This window comes from Diorhabda carinulata, chromosome X (assembly GCF_026250575.1).
Source record: "Diorhabda carinulata isolate Delta chromosome X, icDioCari1.1, whole genome shotgun sequence".
Taxonomy (NCBI): Eukaryota; Metazoa; Arthropoda; class Insecta; order Coleoptera; family Chrysomelidae; genus Diorhabda; species Diorhabda carinulata.
This window is the reverse complement of record NC_079472.1, coordinates 61495010-61516003: the sequence shown is the minus strand read 5'-3', so window position 1 is coordinate 61516003 and position 20994 is coordinate 61495010. Positions and strand designations below refer to the sequence as shown.

Genomic DNA, 20994 nt, shown 5'->3' with positions numbered 1-20994 from the left:
GAAAATCCTGAGTCTCCTTGGAAAGCAAAGTCCTCATTGAAAAGCTTGTTTCTAGAAAGTACCAAATCGACAACAATGCCAATCGCTGTATTTTGGTTATTATTCTCTATGTGATCAAAATGTCTTTTTGTATCAAAGTGATCCACATACATTAGAAAATATTAGAACCAAAATCGATTTTGTGTCAAAGTATATGATATCCAAATGATGTTTTGTAGTGTCTTACTAAATTATTTATATTTCTATAAATATGACCGTTTAAAAATTACTGACAGTGTTGAAGATAGAGTTCTATGTTAAGTTACGAACTCCTGGACAACACTACGTGCCACGACTTCCATCACTCCATCATTAAATGACGAAAATATCTCTCAAATTCCTCTCATTTAGGTGAATATTTAATCTTATTTGTATTTTCTTTAACCTAATCATAATCCAAACAACAGATTATAAAGTTACGAACTCGAATAACAGAGAAAATGAAATACCTGCGTTACCTCCGACAAAAAATATCCAATTGTCTCTGCTTAAAACTGAGGCATTACCGTCAAGTTTCTCTTCGCAAATTAAGGGATTCAGACCGTCTTGTCTGTATTCGAATGGGATTGGAACAAGTACGGTTTTCCAACAACAACGCCTTCTCGAAACTTTTTTTTACCTGTTTTTATTCTTAAATATCCACTAAATAGCTCTTCAAAATAAATGTGAGGTATTGAGACTAATAACCGGCGAGATGTTGTGGCATACTTGAAAATTAATCATTGTTTTTGGCCTTTATTGAAATTTCTATTATACAAGAAACTCTTCAGTAATTTCAGAATTAGAGAGCACTTTTCATCATGAAATCTGATTCTGTAAATGATTATGATGACAATACACCTAGATCGAATTAATTTTTGATATTAAAATGGCTGCAATATAAAAAAATTCCAAGATTCAAGCCCCATATTTCTTTGACTTAAAGATATTTTCGTAAATTGCAAAACTGGCCATGGAAAAAAACAAGCTTTGTAGGAGGAAGCCCATTTTGATAAGCATACCCAATGTCTCCAAAATTCCTTAACCCGTTTTTCCCCAAATGCCATGTCGTGTCATCGGGGTTCGTATTTCGTTGAACGGCAAATCGAGTGGCAATTATCTATGTAATTAGTTCCAGTGATTATAAAATAGAGAGCCATACTTTAGGGGGTAACCTTCTTACTCAAGTTAGCGGGCTACCCCATTATTTTTAAAAATAACTGATGGCAAATTCTGCGAAATTCTGGCAAAAATCGCATAAAAAACGGCAGTTTATGACTTCGACTTATTTCGTTTTTTATACGTTATTTTAACAGACTTAACAACTCTCCTGACAGAATTAAGATTACCACGATGATTGCGGTAGGCACCACAAGAAGTTGCGCCAGAAAATGTAATTAAAATTCCTTGCTGCTTTTAGCTTATGAAGAAAATTTTTCTAAAACATCGGTCAAATTTTGATCTCGAGTTATTCTCAACCAAACAGAGGTGAAAAGACAACTAAATTAAAAATAGACGAAGGTTTGTATCTAATTTTTCGTCATTCAGAAATTGTATAACATGAAATTTATTTAATCACAACCACATAGTTTCCGTATTTTTCTAAGATGAATACAGTGATACTGAAAGTTTTTTCTGTTTGGAGCAACAACATACTCAGCTTTCAAGAAGTTTATTATTACGTAGGGGTGACTAGAGCCCAATTATTTTGCTTATAAATTGCATTTCGTCTTACAATGAAGCGTAAAATCTCAAACTTCTCGAACTCACTGAATAAACTAGCTCATTATTTATTCAGTGTTTCTCATTTTCGTTGTCGAGAGTGGTATCACTGCAAACATACATAAATTCATATCCTGATAGATCATCTTATTCTGTAGAATCATAAAAAGGTGTAAGCAAGGGCGTCGCTAGCTTATGAATAAGGGGTGCAAAGGGGCAATATATTGGAGGATAAAAAATTTGAACGCCTGGTACTGTCGATCAATGTATAAAACTTGACAAGCCCTCGACAGCGCAATAACTAAATCAAACTTTGGAACACAGTAATAACTTTTTATTTTAACAAAAATAATATTTGATTGAAACATAACCTGAGGGGTTTTTTTGCAAAACGTTCAACCACTTTATCATTAAAATCCTCTAGGTTTTTATTTATTATAGCTTTGTGTACACTCATCATGTCTAGACCATTGAGGCAATCTTCTGCTTTGGTGCTTATTAGCCATGTTTTAAGTCTTCAGATGCTACTAAAGAATCGCTCTATTGTACAGGTCGTGCTGTTTCCGTTTCGGGAGAGAAGGAATTTGTTTCTTTCAGGTTATCAACAACTGTTAAATTTCTCACATTAAGCCACAATTGATACCAAATTTCGAATTCATTCTTTATGTTCGGTAAATCATAAAACTGGTCAATAGATTCAGATTTTTAGTTGTCATATCTTGCGTCTGCGCCGGGTGTAACTTAGATAAAGCGAATGATGGCGTGTTTTCTTCAGCAAAACGTAGTTGAAGGGAGGTGATAATTGAAGTATGGTGTTACTAAAGGTCTCTTCCAGTATTCTATGACTTTGTTTCCCCGTAATACACGGTATTGATGTAGTAATGTCCGACTTTTTCTGCAACAACAGCAGCTTCCTTTATGATTTCGTCTGTCACTGTTTCCGGATTTTTAATTGAAAGTAAAATCCTTTCAACGAGCTCCGAGGCTTTGATCTGTCCAAAGCTATAGAGTACGATGACAACGGGTTCCATCAAATCCTAGTATTTGGCCACCAAGATAATCCCGAGAATGAAAGAAATTCTTTCCGAGTTGCGCTATTTTCTTCCTGAGATAATATTTGTAAGGCAAAGTCTCATCAGGTATCAACTTCTTCCTCAAAACTAATTCCCATAAAAAGTTTATAGTATCTTCGGTGGTTCCCATGGCGTAAAATGAAATGCAACGCACACACACACATCACATATTTTTACAAAGTTTTGTTTCGCAAATGTGATATAGTCGTGATGAAAGTGACGGCGATTTTATAAATGTTGAAATCTTGATATTATTCTGAATATTTCAAACAATACACATTGAACCTTAATCTGTCATGCGATTTATTAATAGGTAACGAAGTCAAATGCGCGCACGGCGTTAGGACTTGGGTTGCTTTGTGTCCAGCTACATTTGATCATTCCACCCAACACCCCCTTTGCGACGCCTTTGGGTGTTAAAGGTATTTGGGGAGAAGCGAAGGGGATTTTTAACTAAGCCGTAAAGTTTAAGTGCCTTTTCTTTCAGGAAAAACATCTTGGATACAATCTTTGGTTAACAACTGAAAACCAATTTCTAGCGAATTGTTATATTAGATGATTTTCTAGAATCCTTAAAAAAATATTTTGAAGAAAAAATAAGTATACAGGACCTGAGTTATTGATATATATTGAATATGAGAATTATAACTTCAATTACATAATTGAAAGTCAAATAACAATCTTAATGCTCGCGTTCATTGAGTAATCACTCTCCATTCGATTTCTAAGGAGTGAGCTATTTCTTAAAATGGACATTAGTTGGTAGAATTATCGGAAAGAACTCTCAGCAAGCGATTTTTTGATCTGGATAAAACCTGAGATCAGTAAACTATTAATTTCTAGTCATTTTCCGTTTATCAATTGAAGCCTAATTCCGAATATTTCTGAAGTAAATTCCTATTAAAATTATATATCTATATCGTATAGTTAAAACGACTTGATAAAGAATAACAGAAACTTTCCCATAAATAGAGTTGATAACTTAATTTGTAGGCGATATTATATTACAAACATCCACCGAAGAACCAGAAATATTCAAAACCGATCCTGTATTTCATTACTGTCCTGCTTCTAGTACTACAAGCTCTTCTGATACATGTGAAGTGGTTGAATGAGTCTGACATATTCTTCGGTACTTTCGAACGTCTTCCTCAGTTGGAGACATTCATTCAGTGTTAAATTTACAGGGTGATTGATCAGTGTGATCTAGTTCTCCTCTAGCCTTCATCAGTCTTTATGTTTTGAAATTATTCACAATCTTACAGGGCTTTCCAGAATGCTGTGCCATATCAGAATTATATTGCGTATTTGAAAACACCTTGATCTACTCATCATAATAATGTAGGGTTGTGATTTAAGATGTAATTTTATGATGATTATGTACCTATATCTGATTACTAAACTATTAATTGTGAGTTGGCTACGATTCAAATCTTAAAAAATTTGATGTCCCCAGAAAAATAAGACCATTCCTTCCGATTTATTTTCGTCGTGTACGAAGTGGGACTTGTCCCGATAAAAGAAGTGATTGGTTCACTAGAAAATCCACACACTCTTGAAAATGGTGTCCTACTACATTCAACAGCAATACTTCCTCACAAATTCAACGATCACTATGTGATATTGATTGGTTGATGAATAATAGTGGAAGTTTCTTTCACAGTTTTTGTTTTTAAAGTATTTTGGTAGTACTTTTTGATACCAACATAAAACACAATGTAATTATTAAAAAAAAAGAGAAGTTATTGTATTAGTATTTTGTTTCACCTTGTATAGCATTCAATGAATCAATAATTTTCACTACTATTCGAATGCTTTGGCTGCAACAGATCTTCACTTGTTAGGATTTTTATGATATTTGGTTATAACTTTTGATTCCAAACAAAAAATATAGATTGTTTGTTTTAGATCAGAAAAGTATCACAGCATTCTGAAACACCCTGTAAGATTATTGATGATTCTAAAATTGAATAAATATGGCTATAAAGCCTCAAACTTTCAAATTTATATCTCAAAGAACGAAGAAGCCACACCGATAATTTTGATTCCAAGCATAAAATATGGAGTGTTAGTTTTAGAAAAGTATCACTTCGATATGGCACAGTATTCTGAAACACCTTGTAAGATTGTTGATGATTCTAAAATTGAATAAATATGGCTATAAAGCCTCAAACTTTCAAATTTATATCTCAAAGAACGAAGAAGCCACACCGATAATTTTGATTTCAAGCATAAAATATGGAGTGTTTGTTTTAGAAAAGTATCACTTCGATATGGCACAGTATTCTGAAACACCTTGTAAGATTGTTAAGGATTCTGAAATTGAATAAATATGGCTATAAAGCCTCAAACTTTCAAATTTATATCTCAAAGAACGAAGAAGCCACACCGATAATTTTGATTCCAAGCATAAAATATGGAGTGTTTGTTTTAGAAAAGTATCACTTCGATATGGCACAGTATTCTGAAACACCTTGTAAGATTGTTAAGGATTCTGAAATTGAATAAATATGGCTATAAAGCCTCAAACTTTCAAATTTATATCTCAAAGAACGAAGAAGCCACACCGATAATTTTGATTCCAAGTATAAAATATGTAGTGTTTGTTTTAGAAAAGTATCCCTTTGATATGGCACAGCATTCTGAAACACCTTGTAAGATTGTTAATGATTCTAAAATTGAATAAATATGGCTATAAAGCCACAAACTTCCACATTGATATCTCAAAGAACAAAGGAGACACAACGATAATTTCAAACATTGGTAATAAAAGTTTATCAGGAAATTATGAAGATAAATGGACGATACTACTTTTATAAAAAGAAATTTTTCTTTACTAGGTGTATATGAATAGAAGAGGGAATACTCCACAAAGTCAATCATCCCAAATTTTTCCACCCGGTCAAATTAGGGATTCATGAATTTCCTCTTAAACTGAGATTTACATGCTACCAGTAAAAATTGAAAAGCGTAAAGTTATTAATTTGGGATATAAATAATTTCACGAAAGGCCATTTTTTTTCAGAAAAACTTTGAATTCCAATTTTAATGGAAGCGACGATGAGAAAAAGTGAAGTTTACACAGCTGATCGTTCTCACGATTCCTTCTAATGTTTTTCCAAACCCTTTGAGCTGCTTTGGCAAAGAATTTCTCTGATAATTTCCAGACCTTCAATTTAACTTTCAATATACAGACGGTGAATATACTGAAGACATCAGAATATAAGCCCCCTTTTGAATGTTTCTTAATCTCTTTAGCTCTACAATTTTTATAATGATTGTTTTATGTAGATGAAAAAATAACATTGAGTTTTTCTCTTGACAAGCTCTCGCTTTGGCTAATTTCTATTTTAGAATCAAAATTGTTCACTGAGAACAATTGTATGCACAAAATTCTAATCGATTCTTCCTAGTCTTCATAACCTAACCAAACCATTCAAATAAGATTGAAATATCCAGATATCCAGCAAGACCTCAATTTAATAAAGTCGGCACTGATTTAGCTTTGAGATTTAAAAATATTTTCAATCTCACACGCGCGAATAACCCTATGATAATCTCGTTTTCAAATTATAATTTCCTCGTCACATATAATTTATTAAGATACTGTGTGTGCAGTCTAGTGTAATCAGATGAAAAAATTGCTAAAAATTGTTTGATTTGACAACTTACTGGAAATTTTAATTCGACTACTTTTGAACATGTTTTCATTCACTCGCAGAGGCAACGAGTTTTAGTCTATAATTATGTTATTGTGCTATTGATTCCACATTAAACCGTTTTTCTTGGTAGAAAAGCGATTATTATGATCTATTTAAGTCTTAAAATCGGCTAAATTCTCATTTCGGTGTCGAGCTTTGGCTTGAATTGTTTGGAAAAAAAGTAAACGCTTGTTAAAAAAATATTTATGTCTATAGATTTATCCATTAGAATCCGTTCTTACAAAAAGAAGGCGTTGAAAATAAATATTCTCTACAAATAGTCATCGATTGAAGTCATGATGTAGAACGTTCAGACATTTACGATCTATAGAATTTTTAAATATTTTGTTTATTCATTCGAAAATAACTGTACTTACAATGGAGATCTCAGAAGACCATTATTGTGTCAAATAGAAGTTTCATCAAGAATTGAACAACAACGTCAGAATTTGTTTCTTAAACTTTCAACTTGAAAATAACTGATTTTTGTTATGAATTAACTGAGTTTTGTTATAAGTTACGATCCAATTTGTCAGCTAATCCAGAAATCTGAGACTAAATAACAAAAGATTCTGGGTACTTCGGTTTCAGATAGTAGTGGGTTTGGTTTATCGGTTGGAACTCCTGCATTAATCGCAAGTCTAGGTTACGAGGATATATTGAAAAATTCTTAGTCCACTATAGAACTTAACAAAATTTCAATGTCAAAATATTTTTTTACTTAACATATTCTCCTCTTAATTGAATACATTCATTACAGCGAACCTGCAACGTCTCTGTTTCTTTTTGCTCTGCAAACCAGACCTCCACAGCTTCTATAACCTCCTCGTTGGAAGAAAATTTATGACCTTTCAACCTTTTTCCCAGTTGAGGAAAGATACGACAGTCGGACAGAGCCAAATCTGGTAAATACAGGGGGTGTTCTAGTAATTCAAACCCTAAATCACGATTTTTTTGTATATCAGCATGAGATTTGTGTCTTCAATTTTTTCCCGTAGAGTGGTCAGTAATGTCGAATAGTAATCTCCAGTTATTGTTCTACCTTTATCCAAAAAATCAATCATGATTACTCCATGGCAATCCCAAAAAACTGAAGCAAAAATTTTTCCAACAGATTTTTGGACACGAAACTTCTTAGATCTCGGAGAACCAGAGTGTCGCTATTGCATCGATTGTTACTTTGCTTCTGGATCGTAGAAATGTACCCAGGTCTCATCCATAGTAACAATTCGGTTTAAGAAGTCTACATCGTTTTCAAATCGAGCACAGATCGAACGAGATGCTTCTACCCGCTTTTGGTCAATATTCAAACATTTGGGGATCCATTTTGCAACAATTTTTCTCATGTCCAAATTGACGTGAACTATATGATGAACGCGTTCCTATGAAATATTCAGTGCTTCAGATATCTGTTTTAGCACAATCGATGGTCTGATAAAGTCTTGAACTGCATCGATATTTTCGGGGACTGACACAGAAACTGGCCTTCCCGATCGGTCATCATCTTCAATAGAAAATTTACCTCTTTTGAAGCTTGCAGTCCAATCTTTCACGGTCGCATACGAAGGGCATTGAGAATTTAGAGAATTTGGTTAAGAAATTTTGAAGCAAACATCGTATAGCCTAGTAGACTGTCTGTTCCCAAAATTATCCTTGTGGTATGAAGCTGGCTTGAGAAGAGGCTTGTGAGAAACTACTGTTTAATTTTTTTGCCTAGAATCTTCAGAACCAGTGATAGATATTTGATTTTATAAGAAAAGTGGCAAAAATCATATTGCAGTTCCAAAAATACTCGTATATCAATAAATTTACTTTTGAACACTTTTGAGAAACTGAAATAATATTTTTTTTCTTAAAACATTTCAATCAAAAATTTAAATCAAATAATTTTATATTAAAAGCAATGTCATTATGAACTTTTATGTCTTTTTACACTCAACAATGTTTCAGATTCTTTTAATGGAACTGAGTGAGCGATTTTCTAATGGAGTTGTCAAGAAAGATTAACTTTTGAAATGTAACATTTGATCTAAAATCGGATAGGTTTTTCTTCAACTTAATATCAAAAGTTGCTACAAGCGAACAGTAGAGGCAATGCGACACGAATTCACCTTGACTCTGTATTGTTAGACGGAAATAACTTCGAATGGAGATATTTATCCATAGTGCAGTTTAGAAATGGCTTTTAGCTCCGATAGATTCGGGAAGTGAATCGAAAAAGCGGTGTATTCAGAATCTGATTTCCGCAACGCAAACTCATTCTTTTTATTTTCCGATGAAACGTAACCATTTAAAAATTGGAGATTTTCATGGATTAATGAGCTGCCAAATTCATACTTCCATGAAATTATTGGATTGTATAGTGAGTGATAGAAAATTGCAAGCGTATGAATTAGAAACTTAGAATCGAGACTGAGAGAGTGCGTGCCATTAATTTCACTAAACCAGTACTGCCTGGTGTACAAACGCTATGATCAATATGGTACTAGCCATATTGACCACACATTTTGAAAAATTTAATTAGGAATACAAAAAAAACTTTCACTGTAGGTTATTGTTAGGGAAATATAGGAAGGATCGTAAGCTCTTACGGATTGTCCCGTTGGAAGGACACTTTCTCTAAACATTCAAAAGGCACTTATATGCCTTTTTTCACTACAGATAATGACAGTTGCCTTTAGTATTATTTGAGCTTTCCAAAGATGCTGCTTTCAATTCTACTGGAAGTTTCTTGGAGATTTTCGTCCTCAAATTCCTCATAAGTGATTTCAATTCATCATAATCCACACGTTTTTTCATGATTTAATATATCTAAGTACTATTCATTTAATTTTTGATACTAAATGAGCAGATATTGATTGAAAATTACTCATATCTTCTAAAAAATCAACAGTGAGCATTAATTCATAGGATTATTTGAGTATTTAGTGCTTAATTAGAGCTTATAGTTAATATAACGACGGAAGCAGACATAGAGGTAGAATATGACTCTAGAATCGGAATTGATATAATTGAAAGACTATTTATTGCGCAATTAGTTTTGTCGTTGTAGCCAAGGATTTTTGTTGAGATTTTTTCTTTTATTTTTGAAACAATAGTTCGTGAGATATCTTGAATGAAAGGTTTTTCTTTAGAATAACTTTGAGTTTATCGACAAAGCGTTTTGGCACTCAAGTTAACATTTTAAACACCCAAAAAGCTGCATAAAAAAAAACGAATAAAGCGTTTGCAAGTTATGACTTTTTAAAAATTTTTATAACTTTAAATATATTACTTTGAAATTTTGATACTTAATTTGTTTTTCAAAAAATTCAATGGATAGATAAAATTGGTTTGGAATTTATTGATTTTCGTGAAATTTAACCGCTAAATATGAAAACAATAAAAATCGTTATATATATATATATATATATATATATATATATATATATATATATATATATATATATATATATATATCTGTCCAGTGTACTTTAAATGACCTGCCAAAAAGAAATATCTGCTAAAGGTCATTTTTTGACCTCTCATTAAAAAGGTTAAGGCTACACGTGGCACTGGATTAGGCGCCATAGAATTGTATTTAAGTACTTATTAAACCAAAAAAATCTCTTTTAATCTGTTTGATATGTCGGTGTCGAACGATCTTAGCTGCTCAAACATTTTCTTTGTATTTCCATAATTGAGCGTTCTATCATATTATCAAAAACATTGAGGGAATACGTTCTGATGTTACATTTGAGGTATACGAACCGTATTTAATTTATACATAAACATAATTTTGAAATTCCCACCATATTAGTAAAGCATTTTGTTTTGTTTGTAATTTCACCGACAATTGAGATTCGTGAATCGCCCTTTCCTACAACGTCGAAGTCGGGGACAACTTTTATACAAGCGGAAACAAATACGAATGTTTTCACCTCAAATATTCACCGGTAGAATTCTCTTAACATATTCATTTCAATGAAGCTGGTAGCTACGATATGTAATATGTATGAATCTATAATATGGTTTTTCGCATAGCGAATAAAAATCTTACCACACTTTATTCAGATATAGTTCCAGGAGGAGCAATAAACAAAAGCTTTAATCAAAACAACCCTAGCAAAATCAATCCTCTAATCAGTGTCATATATCGCGGATATAGCTTTGAAATAAAAAAATTCCTAGAAGAAGTAACTCACAAGGAGAAGGAGAAGAAGGAGAAGGGGAAGCAGAAAACTAAGGCTAGAAATGAACTAAAATAAAACAAGAATATCATAAATATAAGAAGAAAATGAATGAATCATCATAAAAATAGGCGGGGTTTCTAGTAAAAATTGAAAATCAAATTCCCGTCTATCTCCTGATATTTCCACGTTGGTTTCCATATTTTCCCGACTATAATTTCTTTAATTCACTAAATTTCCGATAATTAATATTCATATTAATCAATAGAAGTACAATTAAACAACAGCAATGTTTTTCTTTCATATCTTTAAATTTTTCAACCAAAATCTCCGTGGTAAAAGAAAGTAATTAGAATAAGTTGTAATACTTTTTTTTTAACAAATATTTTCGATAACATCCATCCAAAAATAATCTAATTCATCACATCTGGAATAGTTTTTCATCTTATTTGGAGTTATCTGATTTATCGCAATATCTCTAAAAACCCAGTTAGCTTCTTGCAATGTATTTGCGTCGTATCTGTTTGTAGTCAACAGAAAGTTTACTTGCAGACTGGAAAACTGCATTATTTTGACGTATATCGACTGTTTCTTTAGATTAACCAATTGTAAGTCAATACATTTTTCATTATGATACATAAAACAAAAGATTTTTCCATGATCCCATATAGCTGTAAGTCTAAGGTCAAAATACTGAGGTATTTTGTATTTTCCTGATGAATTAACTGCTCATATTCAGTGTAGCTAATTCCTCTACTATTTGAGACAGACACATGCTTTAATTTTCTTCCATTACCCTTCTATCTAACTTTAACTACCAACATTGCGTCCAAATGTCGTACTGCTCTTCTATTAATGCATTACCATTCTATTTTCTATATTTATTATTTCCAGTGTATGAGTTTTCGAGAGGAAGATATCGAAGCGAATCAGGTCCTCCAAATACGAGTAAATGAAAAACTAAGTTGAAAATTGTCTTCCGCATCGCGAAAATAAATAAATATTGAGTTCATGTTCATAAACGTGGAAAGTTCTATTACAACCTCTGCTCTCTATAATTGGATACAAACAACAAGCCGCAAAATAATGCATAATGCATGTTAGTAAATATGTACGACTAAGGAATCTATTGTTAAATCAGAAATTGAATGCAGTTATATTTTGTTGTCGTATGCATGCCGGCGAACTGGGATCTAGCTCGAGTTTTCATCGTTTGCAAACACAATCCTTGTCAGAAAATCGGGAATTGAAAGTCGAGTCGAATGAATGCTACTCAATCCAGAAGGCATTGGCGTGCTTAACAATAAATCCTTAACCAATATGAGTCAATACGTTTCTGATTTTAGCGTTATGACATTCGATTTTCAAAGTAAATTGGTTCTGGATAAAATCAGTGTCGACAATATACTATGAGATTGGTCGACGAAATAAATTGATTGAAACATATATAAGTTTTTGACGGCTACTATATATTAATGTATTCAATGGAAAATATTATGGAAATGATTAAGAGTCCTAGCATTAGTCGTGTGACTAACTAAGAAAAACAGACGTTTTCCACCAAAAATCCATTTTATTCATCAATTTCATCTCCTTCAAAAGCTAAAGTTTTTACCGGCGAGCATTTTTTTGACATCAGCGAATAGTTAGTAGTCACAGAAAGCCACATCTGGACTATACGGTGGGTGAGAAAGCAAGTCGAAGTGTAATTCGTTCAATTCAACCATCGACTTGTGAATCGGTGCATTGTCTTAGTGAAACGATTTTTCCTTCAAAACATGAGGTTGTTTCTCTTTGAGATTTGCATTCAAACGATCCAACAACTACTCGATGAACAATATTCCATGCGCCCAAATTTTGAAGCCATAAACTTCCCAGCTAACTGTTGTGCGTTTGGACGCTTCTGACTTGGTTCACCGACTGCGGCCCATTCCTCAACACGTTGTTCTTTTGGATCGACAGTGAGTAAACGCGGTACCCACTTTGAAAAATCTTTCTCATAGTTAAATTTTCATGCGTAAATGTGAACACATTAGAAAAACGTTGACCTCGCAATTTATATTTGATCTACGAAGTAATCATAAGGTGCTGAAAGCCGGATGACCCATATGTTTTGATTGTTTAAAAACTGATTGGTTTCCCTGTTTTTTCCAAAAACTTCTGGCAAACAAATACTGATATCTCATTTAGAATTAACCTTTCTACGTTGATTCGATAGATATATCATGTTATTTCGAAAAAACAGGTGGCCATTTACTTCAAAATGCTTTGTTTTTTGCTGGATTTGACTCCTCTTGCAAAGATATTTGATTCGTGGGTTGTCACGATCTTATAGACGTTTCTTGAAGCAAAACGATTGAGTTCTTATCCTCAGGATAGGTAGAAAGCTGAACAATAATTGACTAGCAAATTTATGACGAAATTTTCTACTACACGCTTCGTATCAAGTTGATTTCTACATAATATTGCTAGGTTGATTAATTAGTTAAGTGATTCAATTTTTTTGAACTATAAAGATAAAATTCTATGCTACAGAGATGTATTCACATGACAAATTGAAAGACAGTACTCAATATCGCCATAATGAGCTCATGATTGCTGGTCCCCAACCGTTTATAAAATTAGTTGCTTTTACGTAAAAAAATAAGCCCAAGAGGGTAAACACTATTCCACACGAGGGGTTCGAATTGTACCTGTCGTGCGACACAATTCGAATTTCTTTAGGTAGAAGTGTTCGGGAAAGACGTGTTTTGGAAGTTGACTCCAATCGACTTTCACCATTGAAAATGTAAATTTTTATTATGGCAATGTCAGATTTGACACATTTGCCATATCTCCAGTCGAAACTAAATCAAACATTTTAATTTCGGCTTTCGAGATCTGAACGTTTGTGCTTTGGCGATTTTTTACTGCTTTTTTCTTGGCATTGCGTATTATGATGTTCCTCGTATGAATTCACACTCTTTCTATTCGTAGGGTTAATTAATAAACACTGTCTCTCACGTTCTCAATTTATTTGAAAACTATACAGTACACTTAACCAACTTATAATGATGCGCTAATTACTATCACTTGATTAACTTGAATAATTTATTTGAATTCTTCAATAACTTTGCCAATTAACTCTTTCCACTGCGACTATTTATTATAAACTGAACTAAAAAGACCTCTAGAAATAAATAAAACGCTCGCTACAAAAACAAAAATCAAGCCAATTCCGCGTACTTCACCAAAATGGGGGCCTTAGTCGAATTTTAGAATTCTACTATATCCAAGCAGGACCGGCTCCAGGGCGGAGATGAGTGCAAGTACATTTTAATATTTTAGGTTACAAGCTATTTCCAAAATTATCGATATTTAAAAGCCGTTGGTTATAAAACACAAATAATCCTCACGAATCTGGAAACTGATGAAAGTAGTGATTCCCCGTTCATATTAACTGTTGATAGTTTTGATGGTCGTTCATATTCTGAATCAATTTAGGACTGATCGCATGCACCCTTTCAAAATTGTCGTTGACTTCCTCCCCGCAAACGACCATTTTGTAAGAACGCATGCGATCGGTTCTAAACTGAGTTGGGAATCAAATCCGTGAACAAATCTAATATCTGTCAAATAATTAATAATGTAAAGTTCTTCTCATTTATTCATACGATTTCTTTTCGTGTGGCGAATTAATAGACGCTATGTCTTACGTTCTTAAATCATTGAAACACTATACACTACACTAACTTATAATAATTTATTTATCACTATCACTTAACTAACTTTAAATTTGAATTTATCGATTACTTTCTTTTTCGGTCTATTATTTACGATTATTTATTATAAACTAACTAAACCGCGCTTCACAAACTTTTTATATATCTCAAACGTGTTCTAAAAACAAAAAAAAATGCATATATAGACCTTCCTAGACATTATTCAAAAGAAAACATGTAAATAAACCACCTGACATAGTAAAAACCTGTATAAAAACAAACATCAAAGGCCGCCGAATTTTAGAATTCCAATTAATCCAGTCAGGGGCGGTTCCAGGTCGAAGATGTGTTCGTAAAAATAACAAAATTTCAAGATATTCATAAATCTCAGAATATTCTGTCTTGATTCATGGAGATCATTTCATTTGAATGTATGATTTACAACATCGTTCGCAGGAACCGAAACAGCCTCTCCGAATAAAACGTGTATGTATTAAACTTCTAACAAGTTCATCCGAATTCATAATTGTAACTCAAAAAAGAGGAATGTATCATTCCCATTGATTCGATTCCCCTCAACAGTATCATCGGAATGTGAAATGAAAAGCGAAAAAAAAGATGTTTTCATCCAATGTTATCAAGCCGAAAATTAAAATTTTATGAAATATGTCAAACACGCACGCAGGAGTATCAAACAGTTGCGAGGGAGCTTGAGCACGTTCTCTCACATGCCCGACTTTCATTTTATATCACTGTGCGTGTGATTGTCAGCTGTATACCAGGGTTTATTATAATATATTGATTCCCAATTTCTATAAATGTGAAGCGATTTGATTCATTATTGACATCATTATAATGCATGAATGAATCAACATGTTGATTGAGTTCATTTGTTAAAGAATCCCCGAGGAATTACTTCTGAAAGGAGGAGAACAACTGAAGGCGTTATTTCCGAATCAAATTTAGGGGGCTTCCGTATTATTACGAGTATTATTATATGGAATAATGTTTTTTCAATGAACTGGCTGTACTGGTTAAAGAACTAGTGGTCAGCTAAAATAGTCCAGTGAACAGAGGTTTTTACTTCAGATTTCCATCAAGACGCATCGAGTTGCTTGAAATTTTAATAGTATATACGAGGTCTGTCTATTAAATAATGTGACTAGTTACGAAAAAGGAATTTATTGTATGAATTATTCTACATTCTAACACATTCTTCCAACTAGTAATAATCGTATAACAACACGTTCTGACTATGTCAAACTTTATGATGGCAATTTTAAATTTGACATATTCGAATCAGTGTTGTCACATTTCAAAATTTGAGTAGCAACCCTCGTAATATAAAACAATCAGTTCAAATGGAATGCAGAATAGAATACAAACAAAAGTTCTCAAAGAAATGGTATAAATGCGGGACATTACACAAAAAGATCTGCGTAGTTTGTTAAGTACTTGGAAATTATCAATATATTATTCAACGGTGCACTGACTTTGGCACAATGAGCTCCAGTTTTCAGTGACTATATTTTCACGAGGAATATTAAGAGACAGAATAAAGGCAGAATTTATTCCAAGACCCGCAGCGTCGCTTTGGAATTGTCTCAGTAATTGAAGTTTCTCCAATTTCTGGAAATACTAAGGTCTCAGCAACTTCAGGAACAGACATCGTAAACAAAAAACATCCAACTTCATAATGCTCTAGTTCTGGCAGTTGAATCTGAATAATATTTATCTATATACTTCCAATTTTGTTTATTTTCTAGGTAGGAAGAACGCAGATATAGGCTGGAACTGAAAGTTTATCAAAAGCAAATTTGTGGGGAACAACTTTCGAACAAGTTCGTTCAAAAGTTAATTAACAAACTTTGAATGAAACAAAAAAATATGGCGAGCGAACTTTGCGGTGGTAAATATAATCTGACAATTTTATTTGGATTTATATCTGCAGTAATAATTTGAATGAATAAACACAGGAACTTCAACTAAGTAGTTAGAGAATTAAACTCTAATTAAAAATTATTATATTCACAAAAAAAATCATCTCGATAACGGAATAATGAATGTATCAAAGTTACTGGTAGTATGAAGTAGAAGTTATCATGTTTACCAATATTACTATTACCAATACGCCCCTCAATTTTAGATGTATAGAAACGATGTTTTGAGCTATAACTCTTAAACAAAGAGAAATATGAAAAAAAATTTGAGTGAAAACGATTCACATTAGAAAGTTCTACAAAAAAGATCCGAACAGTTTTTTGCTCAAAAGCGATATTAAAAAAGTTACGGTCAATATAATGCAAAATTATTGCAAGAAAGTTTTTTTCTCACTCTGTGGGTCATTACTTGGTTCCTAGATGACATAGAAAGATTTAAAATAGCTCATTTCAAGCGCTATAGTTTGCGTTCCAAAATGAGATGTAGTAAATTTTCTAAATATTATTTCTTTGTTAGATACAGAAGTTTGAATGTACAAATTTTGTTTTAAGGGTATGTTTAATTGGTATAATAAGTTTTTTATTTCCAAGATCAGTTCCTGATTATAAATTTTTAATGAAGACGCTTCGATAGCTTGTGAAACCGATTTTGAGTCGGTCATTATAGAAATAGTTTGAACTGGATTTTGTAGACACCACAATAAACAATATTTCATTGCCCACGCCTCGGCGGAGTTAACTGAATAAAAATTTGGGTTTCTAAATTTCTTAACCTGATTAATATTTTAATTCTGCTCCTGTTCCATCATCACATTTAAACCCATCTGTATATATTTAAGTTATTTATATTGGTATTTTCGGAGTATATGAAGGTTGGCCGAAATACACAGGCATTTTTTTGCATCATTTCCATATAAAATAATTTATATTCAATAATGTGTTCCTCGGCTAAATGCTGTCTCCGAATATTTACTGGCGGTTCTTGAATTTGTGCCAAAACTGCTTGGTTGAATGACATCATAAGCCCAATATGAAACGAATATAAGCCTTATAGAATGTATACGCAAGGTTCGTATACGAGGACTGCTTATTAAATAACGAGCCTGCTCGCCTAGAGGGTGCCCTATCTATCTACATGTCCCAAAACACGTTTCCGTCACTATTATAGTATTTGAGCAGTAGTGGTTTGAATCGAACATGTTTTTTTGACGAAATGTGTAACGAAAAACAGGAGCCCCGATATCAATCTCAAATTTCTCAATCAATTGAAAAAAAAGTGCTATAAATTGTTGCTAGAGACCTATGAGAACAATTCTGTAGCTCGTGCGCGTTTTTTTGAGTGCTATAAGCGATTTAGCAAAGACCGAAAGAGCAAATCAAAATTCAAGATATGTCAATCGTTTTTTTCGTCATTACAGAGGGTCAGACTGTCAACCAAACTTACTATTTGTCAGTTTTGGCAACATTGCGAAAACGAGTTCGTAAAAAACCGCCGATTTTGCACCAGGACAACGCTCTGCCCATAACGCGCTATCTATGAAGCAGTATTTGGCCAGTAAGTGCACTCCAGTGCTCGAATACACGCCGTACTCACCAGATTTGGCATCGTGCGACTTTTTTGTTTCAGTAGATACGATCTGCTTAGAAAGGAACCCGAAATGAGTCGATTGAAGCGGTAAAGCAAAAAACGGCAGAGCTCCTCCCCAAAGAAGACTTCCAGCATTGCTTCGATCAATGGAAAAAACGTATGGCCAGAGGAGCGTACATTGGAGGTGAGGAACCAGTCTCGTTATTCGATAGCCAGAAAACGTATGCTCCCCATGTTCTTTTAGAAACTACTTTTAGCAAATTCATACCTTTTTTTAAATATAATTGATCTGGTTTTTCCATAGTAATTTTTTATCCAAGATAATCCTAGATATTTGAATTCGTCGACGAATGGAATTGTAAAATGAGCCAGAAGAGAAGCTAAAGGAGTCGTAACTCGATGTAGACTGAAGCATAGCAAGTCAGTCTCATCCTACATATATCCTACACTGAATCCTATACCGTTGCATCAAATTATTAGTTGTTGAATTGATTCAAATCGTTTCAAATGAATCCATTTCAAAATGGTTCGAATCGTAAAAATGTGGATCAAAACGTGAGAATCTCCAATTATTTCATCAGAGGATTAAGTATTTGTATATATCTCATTAAACAATCCTGTTTTCGACTGATAATATCCGTTTTATGATGAATCCATAGTAGTTCCTTGATATTGACATTCTGGAATTACTTTAAAGATAATTTTATGTCGCTAGTCATATCAAAAGAGAAATATACCCTAATAATTTTAATTGCTCATAAACTTTTATGATATCTATTTATCTTAATAAGAGCCCGGAACACACGAGCACCGGAAGCTATATAAAACTGGACATAAAATGTCAAAATTAATGTTAGATATGGTAATAGAAGTTATACTTTGTACGACATGATGTCATGATAATGGTTGTGTCATTGCGGTCGATATGGAAGAGGGTTGTCATAATGCGTTTTATATTACCGAGTAATTCTCGTAAATAATATATTGTTGAATTTTTTATGATTGTTACAAAGGGGTTAATTTACAATTGATATATTTTTTTTATCACAACCACTGGGATAATTTATTGAAATATATGTGAATAATATCATTTATTACTTTTACGATTTTCTAGATAAAACAAGTAAACATTAACTGAATGATTAATCATATTTATTGATTGGTAAATTTATTTTTAAAATCATTAAGTGGTTTTAAGTAAAATTAGGTGGAGAAAATTTGAACAAAGTGATCCTCATTCACCCTGGAGTAGTCGTGCTGGATTTATTTGTCCCAGTATGTTTAGTTTAGAAGTAACTCAATCTAAACGTCCTCTCTTGGTTTATGAGCATAACTAACATATCTATAGATTCAACTGTAGGTAATACTATGGGCTATAGTGTCAAGTTAAAAGACAAAAGAAATTTGTGATAATTTTCTTTAGATTGTCTCTTTATGGTAAAAGTTACGGATTGTTGACCATTAGGCATAAGCCGCTTCTGACTTATATATATTATATAATTTTTTTCATCGTCGACATCAGTTTCTCTATCAGTTGCTAACAAAACGTCGAGATTAATTTCTACATCTACATATTCATCATTTCCATCATTTGTTGATCTTGCGTTTAAGCATGACTGGCCGGTAATGTCCACAGATTTTTCAACACCTCAGTTAAATTTTTTGCATCCACATCTACCGCCACAACCTTTGGTATACGATTACAAAAAGATGATGTTGAGTAGATCAATCTGGATCAAATTTTTTCCATAACCAAGTTTGTATTTGATAATATAGTCGATAAATATTTGTCTTGTTGTACTTTTTTTATCTCAATCATTTCATTCGCTTCTTCTTCACAAATCAAACATAGTTTTAAGCAAAAAGGAAGCTCTAATCAACTATAAATGTAGACTATCAGATTTTAAGTTGGAGGTTTTTGAATCAAACGATATGATTTGCAATTTTAATAGTACACTTTTTTGTTCTCAGGATGTACGGAGGCATAAGAGAAAATTTATAGTATCTCTAGTTCCAAATTCGAATGGAACTAATGTCTATTCTTGAGAAATACTCAATGAAATCAAAAATTATTGCGTTAAATTGGATTAAGGAAGTTTTTGATGGAATTATCAAGATGGAATTTCACTATTGTAGAGTTTCATTCAGTGAAGAGTATTTAGTAGTATTTAGAGTATTTAGAGCCAATTTGGCAATGCTAGGCTGCATTGTACAAGAATTATATCGAGTATCACTCAAAAACTTTTCATGGGAAGTTTGCTTTAAATATTTTAGGCTTATATTCTCAATCAAACTGACCTTTGTGTCTCATATAAGACTGAAAACGTCGATGAGCAGCTATACAATCGACACATTACTAAAAAAAATAGAGCATGAAAAGTCTTTAGGCAAATGTAATGCCCGGCTTGTTTTCACAAAGGATCTTGAATCAATACTTAATTGTCCAATGCTCAAGAAATCAAAAATTTATTACAAAAAAATTGGTGGACAACTTTACTTTGTATAATTTGATGAAAAATTATGCATATTTATTTTTATGGGACGAAGCTAAAGGAAAAAAAGTGACTTCTAATGAATTTGCAACAATTTTGTACAATTTCGTCGGATCCAAAGTATCAGAAGTCGAAGAAATTATTTTGTATATTAACTTCTAAATCTATCTATGAACAAGGGCATAATTACTACTAAGAAGTACTTGGTGAGTGGTCATACACAGATGGAATATGACAGCATGCATTCCAAAAGTGAGCTAAGAATCCGTAATAGAGAAATTTTTTCACTTGCTGTTTATATTACTGTTTGTAAATCGGCCCGCTCGAATCCTCGACCGCATCAAGTTGAATATTTGAATCATAGATATTTCAAAAACTCTCCGGCACTAAAATAGTCCTGGATATAAACCAGCAGATCCTACTGTTAATGATTTATGTGCCGTACAGTACAGACCTGATAGAAAATTCTTCAACAAACTGAAGTTTGATAATGATTGGGTGGCATTGGAGAAAAGTTTGAATCGAAAAAGTCAAGATGTTATAGTTCCTCTTTATCAAAATCCCCTGCCGATTAAAGCTCTCGGAGAGTT

At 32.8% G+C, this 20994-nt stretch overlaps 1 protein-coding gene across 1 annotated transcript in view; it reads right to left on the bottom strand.

Annotated features, from left to right (window-relative positions):
• LOC130900569 (nephrin-like) overlaps positions 1-20994 on the bottom strand; it is a 288962-nt gene that overhangs the window by 228722 nt on the left and 39246 nt on the right. The window lies entirely within an intron of this gene.